The sequence below is a fragment of the Argiope bruennichi genome, chromosome 4, assembly GCF_947563725.1.
Source record: "Argiope bruennichi chromosome 4, qqArgBrue1.1, whole genome shotgun sequence".
NCBI lineage: Eukaryota > Metazoa > Arthropoda > Arachnida > Araneae > Araneidae > Argiope > Argiope bruennichi.
In genome coordinates, this window is record NC_079154.1 from 29,529,527 (window position 1) to 29,555,602 (window position 26,076).

The window sequence follows — 26,076 nt, forward strand, 5'->3', positions numbered from 1 at the left end:
TTTAAAAGATTTTGCTTCAAAGAAAACAAGCTATGACATAGCAAAACAATTTCTGATACAAACAAATTGGGAGAAAAAATGTAAAACTATTTTTTTACTTTCTGGTATGTCAATATCCTAGAGAAAGTGTTGTCATTGAAACAAAAACTCGAAATCGAGATTTTGAAGGAATCACCAAAGAAGAATTTAAGACCCACTGAGTTAGAAAAATATATTTTTGAAAACTTGTTTCTCAGTATGTTTGTCTATAATCACGATGAATCAAAATCATGCAAAAATATACGGATAAAATTTTACATCGAATTTGAAAACTGCTTTCAAATTTGAACGAAGCCTAATGGAGCTGTAGTAGTTTGCTGATCTGTGTGTACATATACATGATAATTGAAAAACGATAATAGTTATATTAATATCTTGACTTGCGATTTTGGGTAACTTCCTAATTAGATGACACATGCTTTTTGGAACATTTATTAGCACTTTAATTCCTATAAAAACACAAAGACATAAGATATGTTTTTAAGTGGCTTTAGCATTTCAAATCTTTTAATACTTTCACTTGCAGAATTTAATCCTTTAAAGGGCCATTTTTTTCTAGTCATATTATGTTAAAATATTTTTAGGCTTGAAATTAGAATAAGAAAAGGGATTCATTTAGCTAATTAGATAAATTTAATTTGATTAATTAATTAATTTGGTTAATTAATAATGAAGTAACAAATCAAGACATCATTTTGTCTGAGATAAAGAAATAAAGCCTCTAAGTTTCTGACTTACTAAAAAAATGTGTCAGAACTTATGCCAACCTACATAATTTCATACAAAGATTGATAAATTTGGTGGGAAGCATACTTCCCACTGCCCTAGAAAGGGTTAAATTAAAAATTCAATCATTCGATGCGCGAGTTAGACTTCTCATTGTATGCGAAAGGTTTGACAAAATTTAATATACAGTTTTTACGTTAAGACTATAGATAAATATTAAATATTATACAAAATTCAGCTACCGTTGATTCTCTGTCTGTATAAATAATCACATGATTTGACAAAATTTGATGTATAGTTTTTCCATTAAGACTAGAGATAAATATAAAATTTTAGACAAAATCCAGCCACGTTTGATTTTCTGTCTGTCTGTACAATCATATGTAGATAAACTCGATAATTCAGAAATAGAAAAAGCCTGAAAATTAAAATTATATCTAACAGTTAATTAAGTAAATGTTTCTAATTTCATTTCTAAATCAGATAATTATTAAAAACACAAATATAAAATTAATTTATTTATGATAAGAATGAGTAGAATTTCAGGAGTCCGATGTCCGTTAACCGTTGATTCTAAAAACAAACAAACATATATTTAAAGGCGATTCGAGCTTCTAGTTCTAAGATTCTCAAACTCCTAAAGATTACGACCGACTTTTTAGAAACCGAACCAGTCTACCCATTTCATCCCCGTAGTATTAATATTTTATGGACACAAACAGCTTTACATTCCTTCGGAGCGTGGTTTTATGGAACAAAAAGTAATTTTTCAGAAGAAATAAAACTTTTATAATTAAATATATTTAAAAAAATTTCTTCAACTACGTAGCTAGCTGAAGATTTTAACTAAACATCATATATTTGCAAATCATGGAAAGATACATATACAAGGGGTGTCCAGAAACTATATTCCATTATCAATTTTTATCATGGAAGTGCTGCGTTTGTTTGTCTACCTTAACTCAGTGGCAAACAAGAGAAGTTATTTATAGATCGCTGAGTATTGCGTCAACTGCATGTTAAGAAAAGAATTAAAAATTTTAAAATTGTAATTAAAAAAATTAAAATAATTAAATTTTAATTAAAAAACATAATTAAAAAATTAAAATAGTTAAATTTTAATTAAAAACATAATTAAAAAATTAAAATAATTAAATTTTTATTAAAAACATAATTAAAAAATTAAAATAATTAAATTTTGATTAAAAAACATAATTAAAAAATTAAAATAATTAACTTTTAATTAAAAAATAATTAAAATTATTTTTAAAAATTTTAATTAAAATCTGCAAGAATTAAAAATTGAATATTCAACTGCATGCGAGAGTTACGTGTTGCAATCTCCCATCTTAACACTAGGAACACCGAATCAATTGAGATTCACAGATAAACGTGAAGTTCAAGAACAAAACTATGAATATTTCGAATGTGAAAAATGAATGTGGGAATTTTAATGAAAGACATGAAAGTGTTCGCAATGAGGAACGGATTGGAATTGCCGTTTCCGTTTGATGATGATTTGTCTACAGAAGTCGAAGAGATATTTCAAGACAACTAAAAATACGCTATTAAAATACTTTCAATGCATTTTCCTATAAATTTTGTTCACTTCTTCATCACCGTAGGCGGAATTTTTCTTCATACAGGGTACATAAAATATTGCCCCACTCTATGATAAAATGCTTTAACAATAGCGGCAACTATATTGAAAAGTAGCCGAAGCATTATATTTCATGTTCTATTCTTACAATAAAGCTCAATGTGTGTGTGTTGGCGCTATACAGGCCAGACCGTTCTATCTACTGCTAATAAATTTGGCACTTGTATACCTTGGATATCGGGTGACCTCGGAGGGATTTTTTTTTTGAATTTTTAATTAGAATTTTAATTAATTAATATTTAAGCGAAATTGCGGCGTTTTTCCGCTATACGTTTCGAAGATATTACAGCACAAAATTGATTTTTGCATCGAATTGACATGCAAAAATTATCTTTTTAATAATACCCCTGCTTTAAAATATAAACTATGTTTCGAATTTTAATGAATTTTTAAATAAATATTTTAACCATAATTTTCAACAATATATTTCGCACAAAATAAAAATAAAATTTAATCTGCACGATCACGTCAGTGGCTTTTATCAACGTGTTGCCATCACATTAACAAAAGTTCAAATTAAAAAAAAATCAACTATTATTGTAAATTAAATATATAAAAGTGTAATTTTCGGCACGTGTCTGTATGAAATGAAATAAATATGAACTATGACATTTTCAAAAAAATAAATCCAAGAAATCGTTTTCTGTGATCTTTCACAATACCATATTATTAATTTAATAAAACAGCTTAATTTAAAGCAAACATGGTTTAATATATATATAGAACAATCACCCTAATCAGCTCCCATCAGCTAATTTGAGGCATTCATCTGTTAACAAAATGGTCTAAATGAACAAAATAATTATATTTTATGTAATTTGAATCAATAAATGCTGAATTATTACGATGAATTACGAATTTAAAATTTTTTCGTATGTCTTCTTATTTAACAAAATATTCTTGAGACACCAATATTTTAAATAAAAAGAGCTGCCAATAAACTAAATCAATCACTAAAACCGACTAATTTATGAAATTTAAATATCATTTTTATATAAAAATTTGCGATTTTAGACCACTTTATCGATTGTCTCAAAGATGATATCCAATCTCCGGCCAGGATTTCTCGACAGTGATTAACTTATGATTATAAAAATGTTGATTGTTCTAAAATTGATATATAAAATCTTCATAAATCAATAAGATTTCATCGCAGAAGATAGAAACGTTTATTTATTTATTTAAAAGTTGAAGTGTCAAAAGTGTTTTGCAGAATATAATTTCTTAGGACAAAAAGACCGTGCAAATTTTAAAATTCATAATTTTTTCTTAAGTACATTTATTGACTGAAATAAAATAAAATATTTTGAAAGTAAAACTAAAAATTGAATTTCACGATGAACCAGAGAAATTTCTGTTGAGTAATTCTTTAAGATATTATATAAATTACGAGAATTGTTCTGCAGTGCACATGCAGTTTCAGTGCTGAACTACTCTGCTTTCAATTTTCATATTAAAAAAACATGGTTGGTTTCAGTAAAAAATGGTTTTTAAATTAATCACAATTTAAAATTTCCACTCTAATTTATAGTTGAAATTTTATGGGTGCTGACAAAAAATTAAAGAGAGAGATAAGTAGTACAATGAACATAACTGTTTAGGCTTACATAATAGTATGACTGAATTTTATAACTATCAAAATCTGAAGCTTAAAAATATTTTTCAGTAACATTTATTAAGGGACCAAATTAAAAAAAAAATATTTAATTGAAAATTTTAGCAATCATTATAACTGCCGAACCGGCTGGTCGCCAAAGGTGGTTAATTATGCAATAAAATTTTCTAATTATTACTTGCTTTTTTATTTGCTTAATTGAAATAGTTTTTGAATGACACTCATATATTCAAGTTATTGTAGGGATCGAAAGAAAACTAAACGGGGATTTACAGTTTGGAAATCTTTACTCTAATTCGAAATATTACAATATGTTTAGGTTTTAGACTTCGTTTGTCTGTCTTTATACTATTATTAAATTTTATTTTTATTTATAGAAATGACGATGTGTGCATGGGCGGGAGAGTCACACACGCCATGTAATTAACGAAAAATCCACATAAAATAATGGAACATCAGCATTATTCTCGAAAGGTGGACGTTTTTCGCGCCAAAACCAACAGTTTGTGTTTTTTAGCACTTTTTCGTAGACAAATTGATTAACTGGTTTACTTACCATGAAATGTTGTCAAAATAATTGTTCCCTCAGTTAGAGGAAGCGGTTGCCGGTTCTATTCTGCACCAAGATGGTACTCTACCAGATTGGTATAACAAAAATACGTCAATAACTGAATGATTTCTGCCGTAACGCTGGTCATGCTGGTTCAAATGATATAACATTGCTTTATTGGCTGCCGAGATCCCCTGATCTAATCCTTTGAGAATTTTTCCTATGGAACTTAATTAAAGACACTCTTCGTACTGCCACATTCCCAGGATTTACAGCAACTGAAGCAGCGGATAACTGACGTCCTGGACTCGTTAGCAGGGGATCACGAGTGTGGCAAGAACTGGAATGGCAAGAATAGACATTTGACGTGCTACCGGAGGGACACACATAGAACAGCTATAGAAGCTTGCATAACTATGGTTTCATGGTAAATAGGATTTATCAAAATAAGTAATTATAGAATTCATAGGTATGCTTTATTTTTTCCCATTCAATATGAATCTACTGAATAAGACTTATTTTTCTATAATTAGCAGGTTACTGCTTAAAGCGTACTTTTAGTAAAGATATTGCAATTTTTTTATATTTACAATTAAGGTTTAAATTAACAAGTAAGAAAAGATGAAATTATTTAAAGCGCATCCATTTTAAATAGTTTCAACAAGAAAGTACTTGTATTAATTTCAATTTAGTCATTTACGTTTTAAATTAAAGTTCAAATTTCAGATGGGATGATAGAAAAATTAGGAAGATGTATTATACAGTAAACTGAACGGTGTAAGGCTTTTAAATAATGAGTGTTGCATGTCTATCAAAATTTGAAGTTTCAAAATACTTTACAGAGAAAAATATGCAGAGCAAGCCGCATAAAATGCTTAATTGAAATTTTTGGCGATCGCCAATCATGGTGACTCTGTTTACTCTGCCAAAGGCTACTTCAAAAATAAATTGGAATCACAAATTTAATAAAAATATAAAAAAACTAATTCCAGATTATCCAGCGATCGTTATCCACAATATCTTTTTAGTTTCGAGATTAATTTTATAATTGATTTATTGACGATGATTGTTTCGTTTTGATTATGAAACCGTTAGTTTTTGAAAATGCAAACATAAAAATTTCTACGTAAACTTTTATGGTATATTTCAAACTGATTATTCTCTGCCTAATAACATTTAAAGTGTACTAAATATCTTTCTCAATACGTTTGGAGTTCATAAAAGCACTTCATTTATTCAGCCAAAAAAAAAAAAAAAAAAAAAAAAAAAGAAAAGAAAAGAAAATTCTAAAGGAACTATTAAGAGCTAACCATATAAAATATTTAATTTATTTTAGTTTTATACATTTTATCATAACTGATTGCATCCTCTAACCAAATAGAGAAAAATAACAAAACTATAGTTTCTAAAACCGTCGTTGAAACCTCAAAGTGGTGGCGATTCATTTGAAGCATATGGTAATGGCTTTTGTAAATGTCAGCCAAACCATATCAAACATTAAAAACTCGCCAAATGTTGGCCACCTTAAAGAAACAGAAATGTTCATTCTAGGATTACAACAAGGGAACAAAAAATTATGGGTTACCATATTTGGTAAATTATCGCCTTACAAATATTCTAGTTTGGTGACAGCGTATTTTAATCTTGCTTGATGGCAACGGTGGCGGATTTTGTTTTGATTTTCATTGTGTTGCATTCATTAGTTTCTCATAAAACCGTAGCAATTTATTCATATTAAATGTTTCAAAAAGTAAAGTAGCTGCAATTGTTAAATTCTTCGTTCTTGTCAAGCAATGATTATAGTATTAGATTAAAATTATCGCTATTTGAAATAATCCATAATTTAAGTTCAAAAATTTTTCATGGGTTCCAAAGCTACCAAAGAGCCACCAAAAGATCTGAGACCTGCCTTTGATATATACATACAAAAGGTGGGAAAAGATGGCTATTTAACAGCGGCGGGTTTTAGAAAGTGGTTAAATGAAGCTTTTATAATCGGAGAAGATTCAGATGTTACAGTTGTTGAAGTTGAGGAAATATTGTCATCGAATAAAGAATTCAGAAACGATTTGGATTTTGATCGGTTCAAAAAATGCGTTGACGATCTTATTAAGAAAAAGAAATTAGATGAAACAGAAACGATTGATCAACTGATTTCTGCGGCAAAGGCTCATGAACATACTTAATGAAGATTAACTAGCAATACATCTAAAAATGGCTTATTATCACTATGACATTTAAAAATAATTTTCTGAATAAATCAATGTTTTGTCAAAAATACATCTTCTGTTCTTTAAAATAATTGAACCAGCATATTTATTTGCATCTTATTCTGAGTATAATATTCATCGGGGAGGTTCAAAGTTTGATAAAATTTTAAATCTTTATTCGGTATCTCTTCGAACACGACAGATCTCGCCATTTCCCAAAAAATTATTTGCTAAATACCGCCATCTTGGATGGCTACAAAAAATTTCAACAAACGGCTTTTAGGGTTACGATAAAAATTTTCTGGAGCGTATTAAACAAAAAATCGCCCCAAAAAATTCAACTTTGGTGAACGTTAATTATTCTAAAGTCGAGTCTGATTTTTTCATAGAATAAACCAAACATGAAATATTATTTTTATGGTACAATTCAATTTTATTGGCGACCAAAAATCCCCAAGAAAAATTTCGTCAAATTATAAAAATATCCTCAACTGCATTAATATTTATAATGAAAAATTTTGAACCCGCGAATAACATGCTACACAGTTTGACTATTGAAATCGCCAAATTGGTGAAATTTTTTCTTGGCGGTTTTTGGTGGCCGTTACAACCAACAAGTACCATTTTACTTTATAACATATTTTTGTAGCTATTTAGTAATTTATATATTGGACTTGAGAATACAGAATTAACTGGTCACAAAATTTATGATATTTTCATCAACTGTTAATTCTTAATTGTGAAACTCTAATACTAAATTTGGCAAGTTAAGGTTTTAAAAAAATGAAGACACGGTGTTTCAGCCAAAATTTCAAGTTTAATCAACCAAAATTTTAAATCTTTGTGAAATAATTTTAATCCGTTTACGAATTAATCTGCATCTCACCAAATTTTTTTTGCATTTCACCAATAAAAATTAACTTTTAATTAAAATTTTTTGGAATCTACTTTAATTTGTACCTTCAGTTTGTCGTCATTATGGCAACTCAAACAGTAAAGTGAAGAAATTTCATTATCAACCCTTTAGTGGTGGTTTCAAAGTATTATTTGATTTCGCAGCCACTTAAAAAAATTCTGGCTTTGGCAATTTGGCATTGATGACGATATGTAGAAAATAATTGAAGTAGATAAAAAATTGTGATTAATTAAATTTTGAATTTGAGCTTCATTAATTTTAAAACAAAAATATCTGGCCTTCCAAAGAAATTAATATAAGATAGAATAAGTATTTAACTTAATTTGTTTTCCTGCCTTTTATTTTACTCGCATTTTAGTTTTATTTTATAATATTCATAGTTTTTCTTGATTATTTGCAGCATTGTGGAATTTTTTCGCCAATAAAAACAGTCTTATGAAAGAACTGTATTTGATACATCGCCCACATATTTCACGACTTTGCTTTGGTGCTTTTTTAATGCCATTTGTGCTATTCAGTCCAATCTCTACGGAGAGTGAGTGCATCAGGTGATTTTGAAAGCCATGAAATTGCATAAAATGTGTTATTGCAACCACTACAATGAATACGCAATTCAGTAAAAAGGTGATACGTATGCAAATGTCAGGGACAAAACGTCATAGGCAACGTGAGTGTACGCAAAACGCTTGAGGTCAGCGCGCACAGTTCAAGACTACAATGAAAGAAAGAACGAAGGCACAATCAAAGGCATTCGCTGCAAGTGCAATTGATCTCCTTCGTGAAATATGACTAGAAAAAATCATCTGGAAGACTTCACACATAGAAGAATGATAGGAATGCTGGAAGAAGGGCGTAGTGTGACCAGTGTAGCTGAAGAGTTCGGATTCGAAAAAAGTGTCGTTTCGCGAGCTTGGAAAGCCTTCCAAACCACAGGTTCAACTGTTAGAAAGGTTGGTGGTGATCTCCCTAGGAAAACAACTGCAGTAGATGATCGATATATCGTCCTACAGGCAAAATATCCCGATATCAGTAAACAAGCACCATTGCTCAGCAACTGTTTATAGCAACAGGGCGGCAAGTGTAGAGGTTTACTGTGGCCAGAAGCCTTCACTTCGGCCGTCGTGAAGACTTCGTTTTTATTGATGACAATGCACGGCCAAACAGGACTGCTAATGTTTAGCAGTTACTGGAAAATGAAGATATCACTCGAATGGATTAGCCAACGTTTTCACCTGATTTAAATCCCATAGAATATGTGTGGGATGCTTTGGGGAGACGCCTTGCGGTACGATTACATCCTCTGAGGAACACCCAACAACTGAAACAGAAGCTGATTGAGGAATAGGCTCTCTTACCACAAAAACTGTTGGATAATCTGCTGCTGAGTGTGGAGAGACGGTGCAAAACAACCATTGCAGTAAGGGGAGGGTATATCCCATACTAAGGAGTATCTGCTTGTTGTTTTCCCTCTTGAACAGAGAATCATGCGTAACGATACTATGAGTTCAATAAAGTTTTTGAACTCATAGTATCTTTTTTTCTTTGAGTTCATATTATATGCATTGCATTCATTTTTACGCAACTATGCTTTCGTCATCGATTAAGTACAAAATGCTGTCTCTTATTTCTGAATTTCATGTCTCTCAGATGATTTCTTTTTGAGTTAGGGCAAAAAATACACCTGTTGCTTAAGTTTTGCACACCAGTGTATTAAGCAGAGCAATTCCTCTAACCACCTTTCAACCGTTGTTTTTGGTCATATTGACTTTTGATAAAGGCCACTTGGCATGTTTGCTGACATAAAAAAGACACACAAAAGAAGACTTCAACCTTAGATTATTTAACCACAAATATCTTTAATCAATGACTATCGTTGTTTCACTCAACGTACAAAATCTTATCATGCTGGGTTGCAAAAATACTTTTGAATATTTGGTAAAAAGAAAACAATTTCGGCAAAATATACTTACAAAAGAGACTCCCACAAAACAACAGCTTCAGAAAAATGTGATTCCGAAGGTCTTGTTTCTGTCTGTAACTGAAAAAGAAATAAAGACTCATTTATTGTTAATCATCTTTGTTAATGACAAAATTAGAATCTACATTATTTGACTATTTATGAGTTTAAATTAAGAACAAGGTGAAAAGGTAAATCGAATTTCAAGTGTTACGCTTTTTAAAATTAAGATTAATTTAATAATTTCAAAGCAGAAGATAGTGTTTTTACTTCCTCTGTATAAGTAATATAGAGAAAGTATTGTAATTGTCGAAATATTCGAACTCAAGATTTTGACGAATCTGCATGTTTTAGACCCCCCTGAGATCGAAAAACAAATTTTTGGAAAATGTCCGTCTGTCTGTCTGTAACATAGATAACTCAAAACCGCTTTCAGCTAAACAGATTAAATTTAGTATAGGTATTAACAGAAATTTTGCAGCTTTCTATCAAAATTTGAGCAAATTCCATTCACAGGAAGTCAGTCTGTCCGGCTGCACGAGTATAAGTTAACATGATAATTATAAAACGAAGAGAGTTAGATGAATAAAATTTGGTTTACTACTTTAACATCCATATTTAAGTCATCTCTCAAATTTTGAGTTAAATCTATCAAGAGGTTGACCGTCTAACGGTCTGCACTTACAGAATCATATAAACGCGATAACTCAGAAATGCAAGGATTTAAATATATCAAATTTGTTATGGGATTTTGTGATTTAAAATGCAGCTTTGTGTCAAAGTTTTGCTTCAGTCGGTTGGTAAAAACGTGTCTAAAACACAAATTCTATTTTCGGAAAATTTTAACCCCATGAAAAGTTTAATTGTCAAAAAACGTCACCCAGGACGACACGATAAATTCAGTAAAATGCTAAATTCATTTTAATGATTGTATAACAATTCTAAAGAAACCGTTTTCTGGAATAACACCTTTATTGGACTATGTCAGAAAGGTTCGAGAAGATTGCTCCAGCTGGTTCAGTAATATAATTGAAATAATACACAATCAGCTGGGATTCGTTATATAATATCAGTAATAAGTAAGTAATATGATGTCAGCTAGAATGCATGTCATTTCATAGCAGCATAAGATTACATAGACTGGATGATGCTATCGCTTTCGTTTTCCATATATCTGTCACCTCATTTTGGACATATATTGAAAAAGTAAAATGAAGCTTTATTTTTAAATTTTTTTAAACAATTTAATAGATACAGCTAATCTATTTTTTCACAGTGTATAGTAACTCTCAAAATGACGCTTTAACCCTCCAAGCGGCAACCCCGGAAAAAGACGGAATCTTTTCTCCCTTCAAAACGGCGGACCCGTCTATAGACGGAAACAAAAACTCCCTTAAAACTGTCACTGCCCGTATTTTTACGGGTTCCAGTTTTTCCCTACCCCCAATCTCAAGCTGTGAGATAATGAGAAGGGAATGTGAGGTAAGGAAAAGTGAATCGTTATCAGTGGACGATATGATTGATGTCTTCCTGCTCGCGCCCTTTTAAGCATTTTAAAATCTCGCTTGCGTTCTGAGGCGTTACTATTGAGATTTTGATAATAATTACGTATCCAAAATGAAATTTAAATAACGAGAATAAAATTGAAAGTATGAAAATATATACCTGGAATAAATACATACATAAACGTATTATTATTAATAATTTGAAACATAAGATTTTAAAGCTTTCTAGCATAAGAAAATAGTTAATGTAAAAAATAAATAAAAAATATATAATTAAAATTTGACAAGTTTCTTTTTTATAGCGTGCTTTCATTTAAGGATTTTAGAATTGACATTGCTTATGCAACTTATTTTTGAAAATAAGACACTAAACTTATTTACAGAATTTACTTAACGAACGAAACTTTTTAACTTTTAATGAATTATTTTTTTTAGTGTTCATTAATAAGTGTATTTCAAAACGGGGAGATATATAGAACCAATATATTAAAGCGCGATTTTTCGGAATGATTAGTATTCGTTACATTAAATACTTATTTTTATAACGTAATAAACTATATATGAAAATTGAATATTTGTTTCATTCTTTAAACCTTATAGAATTTCACACTCTTTGACGAATTCGAAAAAAAATGTAAGCATTGTAGAGATATGTTTCATTGTTTTTATATTTTTCCTCTGGTTTTTAATAATATTTTCAAAGTTAATATAAGCGCAGTTTTTAAAGGTTCTATTTTTTGTATCGAAATATTAATCTTGTTTCACTGTACAATCTTATATATACATCGCACGATTCTGTTTACATGAAAGTGGTTTATATTGACATTTTTACTTTTAATGCTGAGTAATTTAATCCACGAATTTTAATCCACTTGAAAGTGAGTGAATGTGTGAGTTAAATGTGAGAATAAATAATTTTAATTTGTTGCCATTATTTTAACTCCTTGATCTAATTTTATCTCATATGTTAGCATTGAAAAATTTTTTAATGCGTACAACTGGCATTTAGACTATTTTCTTCTCCTGTTTGGTCAGTTCGAGTTCACTGGATGTGATTTTTAACAAACAAGACGGGATATGATCTTTGTTTTATTTTATTTTTGATCACGAGAGTAAAAAAAATTCGGAAACTCCCACTTCCATGTAATTTGAAATTCTTTATTCTTAATAACCTTTAGCCTCACATTTTCATTTTTTAAAAACAGAACTAGTTTGAACAAGGGTGTCAGACATGAAGGTCGCTTGCGAATATTTCTATTAAAGTAGCGAATATCTCTAATTATAATGAATATGAATGTTCGTATTGGCGATCTCCAGATCAAACTGTTTGGCTTAGAGCGAACGCACTTCGCCATTAAATAATTAGAAAACTGTTAACGTTCACCTCGAGAGGAAATTTTCAAAATTTTAATTAAAACTTCTGTTAATTAAAAATTATTTAAAATTTTACCATTTATCAGCGATAAAATACGAAATTATTCTAATATAATTTATACAATGTGTCATTTATACATTTGAATGTATCACCAAGAAAAAGCATTCTTTGAGGTAAAATTAAAATCTTGAACTTTTAGTGTCTTATTTATTGAGATGCTAATTATGGAGCATTCTCTTCAGCCACATGGTTTATTTGTATTTCAGTAAAGAAATTTTTACCCCTTTGCTTTTAGCTTAGATCTTTTTAACCTTTTAACTAAATCATCATCAATGGGTAAAAAGCCGGAATGAAATATAAGGATAACAATGAAAACGTTTAGTTTCAATTCAAAAATAAAATATATTTTTAAAATATGCTAAAATATTTTTAATTTAATTAAAAGTGGGGGAAAAAATTTGAATTCACAATTAATGTACAAATTATTTTTCTACCGTGATATTTTCGAATGAACTTTAAAATTTTAATAATTTTTATTAACCCTTTAAAGGGCCTTTTTTTCCTAGTCATGTTGGAGTAAAATGTTTTTAAAATTAAAATTGGCCTAAGAAAAGTAATTCGTTCAACTTATTAGATCAGTTTAATCTGATTTATTAATTAATTTTTTCCAATTAATAACTAAGAAATAAATCAAGACACTTCATTTTATTTGAGATAAACAATTGAAACCTCTAACCTACAATTGAAACCTTACTGAAAAATTCGTAAGAATTTATGCCAACTTACATAACTTTATTCAAAAATTGTTGAATTTGGTGATGAGCATACTTCCCTTGTTCCTTGAAAGGGTTAATTAAAATTTTAAAGAAATGATTCCCACTGTCCAATGTATGTAGATGCAGATTTTGGTAATTCTATTTCAAATTGTCTGGTCTGAAAAGTACCAATACAACCAGACAAGTAATGACACACACGCACTTGTCCATCTTTATTATTAACTTAGACGAATTTTTGTGCGTGGCGTCTATTAGATCTTCTATATATATATCTTAGTGGAATATGCATCTTAGAAAATAAAAATGTGTAAAATGTTTTTTTTTTCTGAAAATTTTTAAAAATTATGAATTAAAAATAAAATGAGATTTTGAAGTGTATTCCATCATAACTTTCAAAATTATTACAGAATAAGAAGGAATTTTTGGAAATTTTTATTGAATAAGAGATATGAGAAATCATCCGAGTCATTTCAAAAATTAAAAAGAAATATTCAGTATATACATAAAACTTTATTGCTGAATGATTCTATTCCCTGTATTTAGAAATTTAATAAGCCTGATTGGTTTCAACAAAAAAGGTTTTGCATTAATTGAAGTTTATTCACTCCCGTTTTAAATTAAGGAATTACTATCAAGGAGCTGACAGAAAATTAAAAAAAATCTGCAATATAGAATGGTACAATGAGTCTGCAATAGTATGAATTATATGACTATCAAAATTTGAAATTTCAAGATGTTTTGCTGAAGAAAACATTTAATTAAAAATTTTATATTGGCTAGTAACCTCGACGTAATACATGTGCTGATCACCAAAAGCAATAAATAATGTAAAAGTAATAAGTAAAAAAGATCAATGCAACTGTATTTGCAAAGCTTTTAAATTCAGATTTTTCTTTTTAATGATTCGTTTACCCCACGGTTTGTCGTTATCCGATTGCAAAATAGTAAGAGCTTTGATTCTAACCCGAAAAACTTAAAACTGAGATTATTCAAAAATTGTAATTTATTTTAAAACAGTACTTAATATTCTGTAGGAACTTTATTTGCAGGTATTCAAAAAATTCCAGTTGCAAATGGTTAATTATGAGTCTAAATAATCTGTTTTATTTGAGTCATTTTTCCAGGCCAAATTTGTATCATGAATATTACAAAGAAATATTTTGACAATTATTTTTATTTGTTACAGTCATAAGGCACATCGACCAGTTATTTCAGCATTACTGAATAACTGGCCAATTAAATATTGTACAGTATATTTAATTATAAAATTTTAATCATGCAGATAAATACTGAAAATCGATATATTTGAAAGTGAAACATTGCATGAAATTCCCTAATTACACAATTATTTTTTTTGAATACTGACGAAACAAAGTTATAACGTAGTGTTACTTATCACAATTAATGTTTTAAACAAGCATTTTAAAATATTAAAATAAATTAACAATGCGCTGAAAGGGTTTTTTTTTAAAATTAAATCACTTGCAGGTAATGTCGAGAAATAATTTCACAGTACTACGGAATAAAATAATTTGCGAAACATATTGCAATGAAAAAAATATTAGACGAGGACTTTCATTTTATAAAAACCAGACTAGTATCAAAATAAACATGATAATAACTTATACCTAGCATAAATTTTATGTATTGTTTTATAAAATAATCGAAAAACCTCTAAAAAAACCAATCACATTTTCGCATTTTCAATCGATGTTATTGTCAATCTCTTCCTAAGCACTGAAAGAAAATTGCTCTTCGAAATCGAAAGACTACGAAAAGAAACACCTGCTACTCACAGCATGAAATTTGCTAATCACTTCCCGCCTGCAGCGCTGAACTGACCGCAAAAGGGGAAAGCAATCCTTTTGACCAAACCGCGACAGTTTTAAGGTTGAACCTGTTATTCCGGCGTGCCGCTTTCGGTAAGGATAGCAATCTGAAAGCCGCCGCCAGGAGGGTTAATAATATTTAATATCTTTTAAAGTTTCCTTTGTAGTTTCTGAAATAATATAAAAGGAATAATTACATTCTCATAAAGAAAATTACATAATCGTTTATTTTTTAAAATTTTTGAACAATATAATTCATTGAAGTAATTTATTTTTTTTCCATAGCACTTGAAAATCAACACTCGATGATAATATTTTTATATCCCTTAAGGTTTCATTTGTGGGTTTTGAAATAACATAGCTAAAGGAACAATTTCATAAATCGTTTGCATCGAAAAAAATTATATGGTTTGATATAAACAAACAAATGAATATTTTCCCTCAGTTTATACATTTTCAAAAATCATTTTTACTAATCTATTACTTCACATAAATAAATCTGTACATAAAACTGTAAACAGACAAGACGTCTTTGTAACTTTAACCTAATAGCTAATTTTCTAAATCCTCTGACTCAGACACATATTTCTGTTGTAAAAATTGTTCTGAATATCGTTAAAAAATTACATTTAGTATTGTTTGAGTCAATAAATAAATTTCAATAAGATTATGAAGTTTAAATCCTTTTATAATTCGAATAATCATATTTAAATGGAATATTTTTGAAATGTCAACATAAAAAAAATCTATGGCTTTATTTTAGATTTTTTCAATAATTCCTTGAATCAAATCATTACTCTTTCTTGAGGCGACCATTGATTTCCTAAACGTAAAGAAATTTTTATCTTAATAGCTCTGTGAGATTCAATCTTACGATAGTGGAATTTTTGTGTTAAAACATTAGTATATTAAAAATGGTTTAATAAATGGAATTAGGGAACTGTATAACAATTTACATTTCGTAATTTTATGAGCATTACATTCGTCTCAAGCAACATGAAATATAATTTTTTTTACTTCATTAGAGTTTTTGTTTTGTTTGGAAGAATATGCTCATCTCCATTCTTTTAAATATTTGGTACTAAGGCACGCTTTGAATAGACAATCAGTATCTCTACTAATAATAAAGATGAATGTGTGTATCCGTGTTTCTGTGTATGTCTGTGCATGTGTGTACTAGCGCTATGTGAGCCATATTGTTTCATCTATAGTTAACAAATTCGGTACTTGTATTGTTTTATTCTTTGGGGAAAGAAAATGTGCACCTCGGAGAGATTTTCTTGAAATTTTACTTATAATTTTAATTGAAATTATACCTAAACGATTTTACTGAAATTAAGTATAACTAATATGCTTGGTGAAACAACTGATAGCCAAAGCAACTAATAAATAAGAAAATGTTTTACAAAAATTGTAATTGCGTATTTTAAAATAACCCATTAAACTAGAGATAATTAATGATTTAAAGTTGGCAACGGAAGATCTTAAATTTTTATTTCATCAGAAATACAAACAACATTTAACAAACTATCGCATCAAATATAAATTGACTTTTCATTCACTTTTAAAGATTTATTAAGAAAAAAACTCCAATAAAATAAAAATAAAATAAAAAAAAACAGAATAAAAAAATTTGGAATAATAAAATTATTTTTTTTTATCATTGATTTTAAGCATGGCAAATAAAGATAAGAATAAAAACAAAGATAAACCAAATGATATTAAAGCTATTTTTGAAAAATATACTGAAGCAGCAGGAAATAAAGGGAAACTTTTGTTAGAAGATGCGAAAAAATGGTTTTCAGAAGCTGGCCTCATTAGCGAGAAATCTGGGAAAACTGAATCGGAATTTGGTGAGTCTTTTACCAAAGCTGCCAAAGACAAAGCAAGTATGACTTACGATGAGTTCAACAAGTACATCCAATCTCTTGCTAAAGATCTGAAATTGGAAGCCAATGAGCTCATAAACAAGCTTATAGATTCTCAAAAAGATGAACATGAGAAAATGAAAAATAAAAGGAAACCTGATCTAAATGATATTAAATCCGTTTTTGAAAAGTATACTGAAGAAGCAGGAAATAAAGGAAAAATTTTGTTAGAAGATGCGAAAAAATGGTTTGAAGAGGCAAATCTGATTGGCAAGAAACCAGGGAAAACTGAATCAGAATTTGGTGAGTCTTTCGCAAAGATCGCCAAAGACCAAGCAAGCATGACTTATGATGAGTTTAACAAGTACATCCAAACTCTAGCTACAGATTTGAAATTGGAAGCAAATGAGCTCATAAATAAGCTTGTAACCTCGCAGAAAGACTGCCATGAGAAGACAGAAAATAAAAGTAAAAATAAATGAATTATATTCCTATGTTCTTATATATATTTAGAATTTGAAGTCAAATATTTAAAATCATTGAAATTAAACATTTTTTTCCGTCTGTTTCAGATTTGAAATGTAGCGTCTATTTTTGATCTTTGATTTTTGTTTGATTGAGGGGGATTAAGGGATTTTTAGCTACAAAGGCTGTCATCCCATTTTTGATCTTATTTTGCTTAATATTAATATCTGGTTTATCGCAGAAAACATCAAAATTGAGCCAACCTTACAAAAAATTGCTTGCAAAATTGAGCCAGTCTTCCAAACATATGCATTTTAGGGTTGCATTAAAAATAAATGCACTCTTGACTACATTTATCGAAAAATCGCCCCCGAGGGATTTAACTTTGACAAACGGATATGAGTCTTAAGTCGGGCCTTTCTTTTTATATTGTTCAATGAGATTGAGATTAAATTCTAAAATATGGGGTAAAAGCTTACAATTGGGTGCCCCTTGATTTTTTTGACTCCAAGATTGGCACCAAGGGGATTTTCAGTCGGTAACCCAACAGTAACATCAATGAAAACAAAACATTATGGAAACCAGAAGTATTGTTTCCTCGCTGAAATTTGTCGCCAATCGGAGGGCACCCAAATCTATTCTAAAACCTTAAAAGGATTCTAGAAGATTTTATTGCTTAAAAGATTTATTGCTTGAAATATTTTATTGCTTAAAAATACAGAAAAAAAGATTCTGATTTTACATTTAAAAAAATAATAATTGCATTATAGAAGAAGTTTGTTGCGTAATGAATTTGTATTCGTTAAATTTTGCGCTATAGGCTTATGTAAAATTTCCATTATGTATTACCCTATTATAGTAACATAATAGTAATTATTATAATCTGATAGCTTATGCAAGTGGCATTACTTAATTACAAAATGAGCTTTATGCCAAACTCGCTAAAATCACGCCAAACAAATTCTCCGAATGTCATCATTTTACCATAAATTTTGTTATTAAATTTGGTGGTTTAACATATTTCTTTTTTTCTTTAGTTTAACGAAAGCTTGCAGGTGGACTAGCAAATAAATTGCGCAATAAAAAAAATTAAAAAGACAGAATGAGGTGACATTCAGAAGAGTTTTAATTTAATTATGATACTTTAAATTACTTTTACAATCGAAAAACATTTTCTTTATTTATTTTGTGTATAATAAAAGATAATAGTGAGAATTTTCATTTCTTTCATAAATAAAATAATTTGTGCCGAAAAATATATTAATATCATTCCTTGATATCCAGTCTCCCATGTCTCCTCATTTAAATTTTTCAGAAAACTTTTAAGAGAGAAAGAGAGAGAAGTTAAATACTGAGGATTGATTATAGAAGATAAACTAAAGCTCTTTCAACATGCTTAATATATCAAAATAATATCCTAGGGTGAAACAATTTCCTATAATAGGCAGATATTCAAACTTCTTCCTATTTAGTAACATATCTATTTTGAAATAAACCCTCAGACCAAACTTAGTGTATTAAGCTACCAATTGGAAATTTGCTGCTCCTAGAAAAAAGGAAAAAAGAATTGGGTACTTATGAATTAACAGTAAAAGATAGGCCATTCGTTGGCGAAACCAAACAATAAACGTACTTAGTATAAACAGCGGAAACATATACTTGCTTTCTTCTCGTAAGTTAGATGCACGCTCATAGGACTGCAATACCAATTTGGCTTTGGTGCTACATTTGGCGAGTTTTGACACTTTCACCATTAATTAATAAATAATAAAAATTCTAGCTCCCAAAAATGTGGTATTAAGAATAACAATCTTCAAGAATTATCTCATAACAATGTATCAAGAATTATCTCATTCTATCAAGCCAAGTATCAGTTAAAGACTATATCAAAAATATGCCAAAAATTCTTTTTTTTTTAATTTTTTTAACTTTAATATGGAACAATGTAACAATATTCAAATAGCTACTCAACATTTCTCCATTTACTTCTTAGCATTACGCAAAATTTTCTTTCCCATTTAATTTTCTGCAAACCTTCGTATATATAAATTCGATTAATTTTGTTGTTTGATACTTCTGTGAGATATCATTCAAAATTTAAACAATAATTCATGTTGATTAATTTAACTTCAGCCACCATTTTCTTGAATTTATAATTTTTTTTGTTATATTTCATTTTGCATATTGCCTTATTTATTATTTTTATGTATTTTTTTAAATTTAGAATGATTAGTAATCTTTTTTTCTTTAGTTGGTTCTTCAGAATGTATAAATACACATGTTGCGATTCTTTCTATTATTTCAAATAAAATTTCTTTTTGAATTAGAAATAATAAAAAAGGAACAGTTAAAAATGACAAACATATATTTTGAGCGAACGTGTTTCTGCCTAAAAATTCATTTTAAAAACATCCATAACAATAAGTCTTGTGTATTGTGTATCACGGAATACAATTATTTTTATTAAAAGATAGTTTAACGTATGATTAGAGTTAAAAATCATAATAAACTTAGCAACAAACAAAAAGAGGCGAAATAATAATTCAATAGCATTAGCAGACTTGTTAAACTTTTTTTTAAAAAGCCTTTTAAAGGAGAGTTATAAAACTTTATGCCTTCACTTTCAGCGTTTCTAAATAAATTTCTTGAAAAATATTTATTGAACAAAACTTACGGTATGTAATCCAACCATTCTTGTTAAATAAGTCAAAAAGAATGAAAAAAAAATCGAGAAGAAAATTTCACTGAAAACCTTTCATTTACGACGGTTTGCATTTCTTAAAGGAGAAAAAATCAATACGAATAATCCAATTTTAGAATGTTTTTTTAACAGTTTGCACGGAAGAAAAGAATTCGAGAAAAGGATGGAGATGGGGGAAGAGGGTAGCTAACCCGGAAACTCCGGGCACTCCAGAATCGTTTGGAATGCATATTCGGAATAATTTACAAGAAAAATAAATGCACGGCCAGAAAAAGAAGTACAACAATTCCGAAAAACTTGAACGTGTTTCTTCGGTTTCAACATCTCCGGGAAAAATAATGCTCTCAGTTTGGCTCCTCGAAATGGCTTTCGTTTCCTCTCTTTTTTTCCAGAAAAAGAATGAATTATTTTCACTGATATTGTTTCCATTTCCTTTCTCTTCGTATTACTGTGAGAAGATATTTATTGGCTGTCATAATGCAGGGTTTTTGGCGATTTCTGAAACGTAAACAAAATATAACGTGAAATAGGAATCTAATATATTTGACAATGAATACATTCTCCTGCTAAAAAACTGGCTATCTTTTATGCAGATACGTAGAAACAGGATATCGAATTCACTTTATGCGGTTAATATGAATACATGATTTGCTTTTTTTTCTTCTGCTGTCTCTGTGAACTTTTGGTTTTGTGATTTTTAGTAATAACAACCAATGAGAGTAGATTCACTAAAACTTTCTCGCTTTCTGTCATAAAAGTGTAATTCCTGATAACGCCTTATATGACCTTGACGCACAATAGTTACGAAATATTAACTTTTAGCGTGGAAGCAGCATTTTGACTGAATCCATCGTGCCATCCTTGGCAAAGGATTTGGCGATTAATTCCTGGCATGCGTTAATAGTTTCCAAAAACTGAGTCTGAGTTTTAGAAACGGTTTTCTAAACGGATTTAAATCAAAATTTGACACAAAACTGAACTTGTAGTCATAAAATCTCATACCAAATTTGATATATTTAAGTCACTGCGTTTTTGAGTTTATGCTGTTGCATGTTTCTTTCTAGAAGCACAGACCAACAGATGGTTAATCCCTCATTGGATTTGGCTGAAAGTTTGACAGGTGTTTACATTGTAGATGTTAAATCTGTGTACCGAATCTTATCTATCTAGTGTTCTCCGTTTTGTAGTTATCGTGTTAAATTATATTCGGACAGCCAGCCGCACGGACTTCTTCCTATCAGATTTCATTCATAATTTGATAGAAATCTGCAAATTTGGTGTAAAGACCGTATACCGAATTTCAATAATCTAATTCAAAACATTTTTGAATCATTTTTGTGACGAACATACAGAAAGACATTTTCCAAAAATGTGTTTTTGAACTAAGGGAGATCTTAAACATGAAGATTAATCAAAATTTCCATGTTTTTTTAACTGAGTGAGGTCTGAAATATGGAGATTCATCAAAATCTCGAATTAAAATTTTTTGACGATTATTGCGCTTTCTCTGTGCTTCGTATACGCGAAAATAAAAAGTGATTATTACGTATTAACCACATGCTATCAGTGAACTTCAATATTAATTACGTGCCACTGGCGAGCATAAGGGAATTTTAGTTATGAATATTAGTTGTGGTTATTAAAGAATTTTTTTTGTTATCATTAATCGCTGGCATACGGCTAATACATGAGCCGTTTATTTTAAAAGTGGGGCAAGTCCATTTTTGAAAAAAATGGGTATAATGGCAGTCATACATAAAACTAGTTATAATCTTTTTATGAGTAAAAAATGTATAGTAAAAAAAAAATTAAATTCTAGTATTTGGGAGTTGGAAGTTTTAGCTCTTAAAAGTATTGAAAATCTGTGTATTTTGGAAGTGGTGCAAGTCTATCTTAGATTGAAAGTATATTTTACCGAATATATTACGGCAAAATTTAGCTCCGGTTGCTCTATGGTGAAGCAAATGTGGCCGTTTGACATCATGTCTGAAATCTAGGGTGTTTCTATTTATATATTTTTGATATTGAAAATCGGTGATTGTACAGTATTTTTTAAATAATAAAAAGTATATCTTAATTTTGTGTGTCGATAATAATGTTTACTTCCATCACTTCCATTATTCAGTCCAGTGACAACGAAATAAATATCGTTGATCACAAATTTTTATTGTCAGAACATTCATTTCTACCGAACGAGCGTGATTTTGGAATGGAACTAACCAGTAACTATTCAATCCAGAAATCAGTTCCTTGCATATTCCCCAGGATTACTATAAAATAATACAAAATTGTCGAAAACATAATAAATTTTTAGTACATGAAATGAAACATGGAAATTTATTTTCAACCCAACCTCTGGAAAAAGCGGTTTAAAATAAAAGAAAAATATCGATGGAGAAACCGTGAATTGATTAACTATATGTTGGATCAGATTTACAAGGGATGCACCATACAAAATGTTCAACAAACTTCGATAGAACGAGATTTTGAATTTAAAATTATCTATTTGGTAACCCAAAGAGAAAGGTAAATAATTCCAAGTTATTTCAGAAATAAAAATTGTCTTTTTATGCAAGAAAAAAAGGAGATTTATTACATCTGAAAAATACAAGTATATGATGGATTTATTACCATACATACCTTCCGTCTATCATGAACATTTTAAAATGTAAAATCCTGCATAAAATTCAATTTAATTATACCTGGGTATAAACTTAAAATGTATAATTTCATTGAAATTCTTAATAAAACTGAATTGTTTTTTGTTATGTTATATTTTCTACAAAAATATTCTTTGTTTTGTTTCACTTTTTATCAAATGATTAAATATTTATAAAAATTTGAATAGTATTTTATTTTTTTTATTAAAAAAGGCTGATACAACTTAAATATTTCCCAATTAAATGTGAGTTTACAATAATTCATTAATTTTGAAAGTGATACAAGTTCATTTAGTTATAATAAAACTCTTATTTTTTTAATCAGCATTGTAAACGCTTTTGGATTGAAAACTTACATTATCTGGTACCACAAAATACAAAAAATATATCTATTAATATTTACCAATATTTTTGAATTTATTGAAACGCAAACCTTTAAATACCTCTCAATAACAAAAAATGGACTTGCCCCATTTTCAAAATAAACGGCTCACATAACAACCTATAAAGTAGCTGACGCTTCCAGATTCCATTAAAGATGTATTGTTCTATTCATACAATACAAAATTAGAATACAACAATCGATGAAAGGATAATAATATCGACAATATTTCAAAATATGGTAATGTATTGGTAAATATGGGCAACAGCTACGTAATCAGTTTTCACTGTTTATAAACATGACGGTAAGACAGATTAGTGTAATATGAAGAACAAATATATTTTCTAATATGACGATATTTTTTATAACTTAATGTTTTTTTAAAGAAGACTGATTATTGTAGAAAATAACTTAAAGGAGATTCAGAGTTTTAGTCTGAATCATTATAGCATGATAATGTTTGAAATTTGATTCGTCTGCGTTTCTATTATTTTTTTTAAAGATTTACTCTTGCATATACAGGAAATATAACGAGCTCACACACAATTATTTTATGCAATCACAACTCGACTGAATCTAAATCTTTTAAATAAAAGTATTGGTATTTAAAAAACTTTAAAACATGTATTGAAATGGGAGAAATTTATTTTCTCGGTATAAAGGTGGATTTACAATCGGCCAGTTGTAAGACGGCCGGTAAAAACAACGCATGCACAGAAAGGGAAGTTTTATGTTTAACAATTTCATAAGATAGAATCAGGTATCCCATGCTTGAATATAAATTGACATTTTTGTATTCCCTGAATTTTTGTTTTTCGTATTCAAATGATGTATATTTACACAAAGAAGCATGGTAAAATAAAATAAAAAAAGGATAAAGTGAAGAATAGTGTGCCCCCGAGTTTGTCGCCAATATTGCAACCCATCGGAACGCTCTTCTAGCAACCCTAATACTGTTTTGTTTACTACTTTTTGCAATGGTTGAGTTGTACATAAACTACAACTATATTATGAAAAATGTTAAATTAAAAATATTAAAAAAATATCGATTAAAGATTTTAATTTTGTTCTTTATTATAATTAAAAGTTTATTAAATAAAGAAAGTTAAGCTTATAATTAAAAGTTATTTTCTTCATTCTTTTTTTTAATGTGAAAACGAACAGAAAATATTTATTCTTTTGCAATTTTTAATTGTCAGTATGCGCTTTAAAAAATCGTCTGCATTCTCACTTTAAAAGACAGCTGCAATGCAATTCTTCGCAGTTTTTGTAATTCTTTTGGGTTCTAATGGTTGGTTCCCTTCATAATTTGTTAGGTCGGGAGTATTTCGAACCTGTAGAATGGATGAAGGGTGAGTTAAATATGTATATATATATATATATATATATATATATATATATATATATATATTACGTGTTGATGAAGTTAGGAAAGGATGCTTGTTTGAAATTTTGTATTGAGAATGGTTTGATATCGAACTGGCAGAATGGATGAAAGGTGAGTTAAATTATATATATATATTTTACGAGTTGATGAAGTTAGGAAAGGTTGCTTGTTAGAAATTTTGTATGAAGAATGTTCCGATTGCTTCTTTCTCCGTTCTTTCTTTTCTTTTGGTTATGTACTGTTTCTATTATGCACACAATCCTTATGTTCAATGTGCTAGCGAAGCTACTAGGTTCCCGCTCCCGCTGCTAGCGAAGCCATAGGATGTTTCTTTTGAAAGTTAAAAAATTTTACCCGGTGCCTTCTACAAATGCCGAAGTTCACCGGGCAGTATGGAAAACAAAAAACAAAAAACAATACTTATCAGTAAAAAGTCCTGGGAAATTTTAATGGAATGGTATATGACGGGAAATTTTAACCATAACTGTTCCGCTGAAGTATTTGTTTATTTTGTCCACCATCTTTATTGGCGACTTGGCATTGTTGGCGCAGCATGGGGAACACTATAATTCACTTTTACCAAAAAACATACCTGAATTCGAAAAACTATATAAAAAAAGGGCAAATAAAAAAAATAAAACCGCAACCATGCACCAGAAAGAACAAAGATAAAAACAATTCGGAATCAATCTGTAATAAATGATCAATTTTTTATACGCAAAAAAAAATAAAAAAATACAAATTTACAGACGCATGCACAGTAAGAAAAAAATAAATACAATACAGAGGCATGTTCCTCTCTCGTTTGGACAAATACTTGCCATGGACCAAACAGCATTTTTCAGCTTTTCTACGCATGCGCAGTCTACTGATCATCTTATAACTGGCCGAGAGGAAACCCACTTTAAAACTAGAAGCACTGAAAAATTAAGTTTTTGAATTTTAATGTGGTGCCAAAGTGATTATCGTCTCTTAATATATCTTGAAATCATTGACATTTAATAAAAAATGTAATTAAAGTTTTGAAAATGTCTTTCTTATTAATTGTCAGTATCTTAAAGCGTGAAGTTTGCTAGCTCTAGTTTCAAAGGTCTTGCCTGCAGAGCGTTTTAAGCAGGTGCATAATGCGAATTGATACTAATTAAAATATTTGGCCAAATGGCATCCACCATCTCATTTACCATTATTACATTTGGATGAAGTTTAGATTGGCAATATTATTATATTTATTTCTTAACAAGTTACTTTCAGGCTGAAAATACCTTTCAAAATTTCTTCATACAGGAAGTAATCCTTTCTTGAAGCAAATTTAATTGGTCACTTATGTCAGAATGGCTTCTTCGGACAAAGGGCTTCAGTCTAAATTTGACCTTTTATGCAGATCATCAGAAGATGGCAGTAAACTTCCACTCGAGGAAATTTTGAAATGGTTCAAGCAAAAAAACGCCATTGGCA

General features: G+C 29.3%; 1 protein-coding gene across 1 annotated transcript in view; it reads right to left on the reverse strand.

Moving 5' to 3' along the window:
- Window positions 1-26,076, reverse strand: part of LOC129966545 (protein shisa-9-like) — a 392,084-nt gene that overhangs the window by 162,438 nt on the left and 203,570 nt on the right. The window contains exon 3 of the mRNA XM_056080985.1: window positions 9,687-9,754. The gene's annotated coding sequence lies outside the window, so the exon portion shown is untranslated. The remainder of the gene's footprint in view (window positions 1-9,686; window positions 9,755-26,076) is intronic.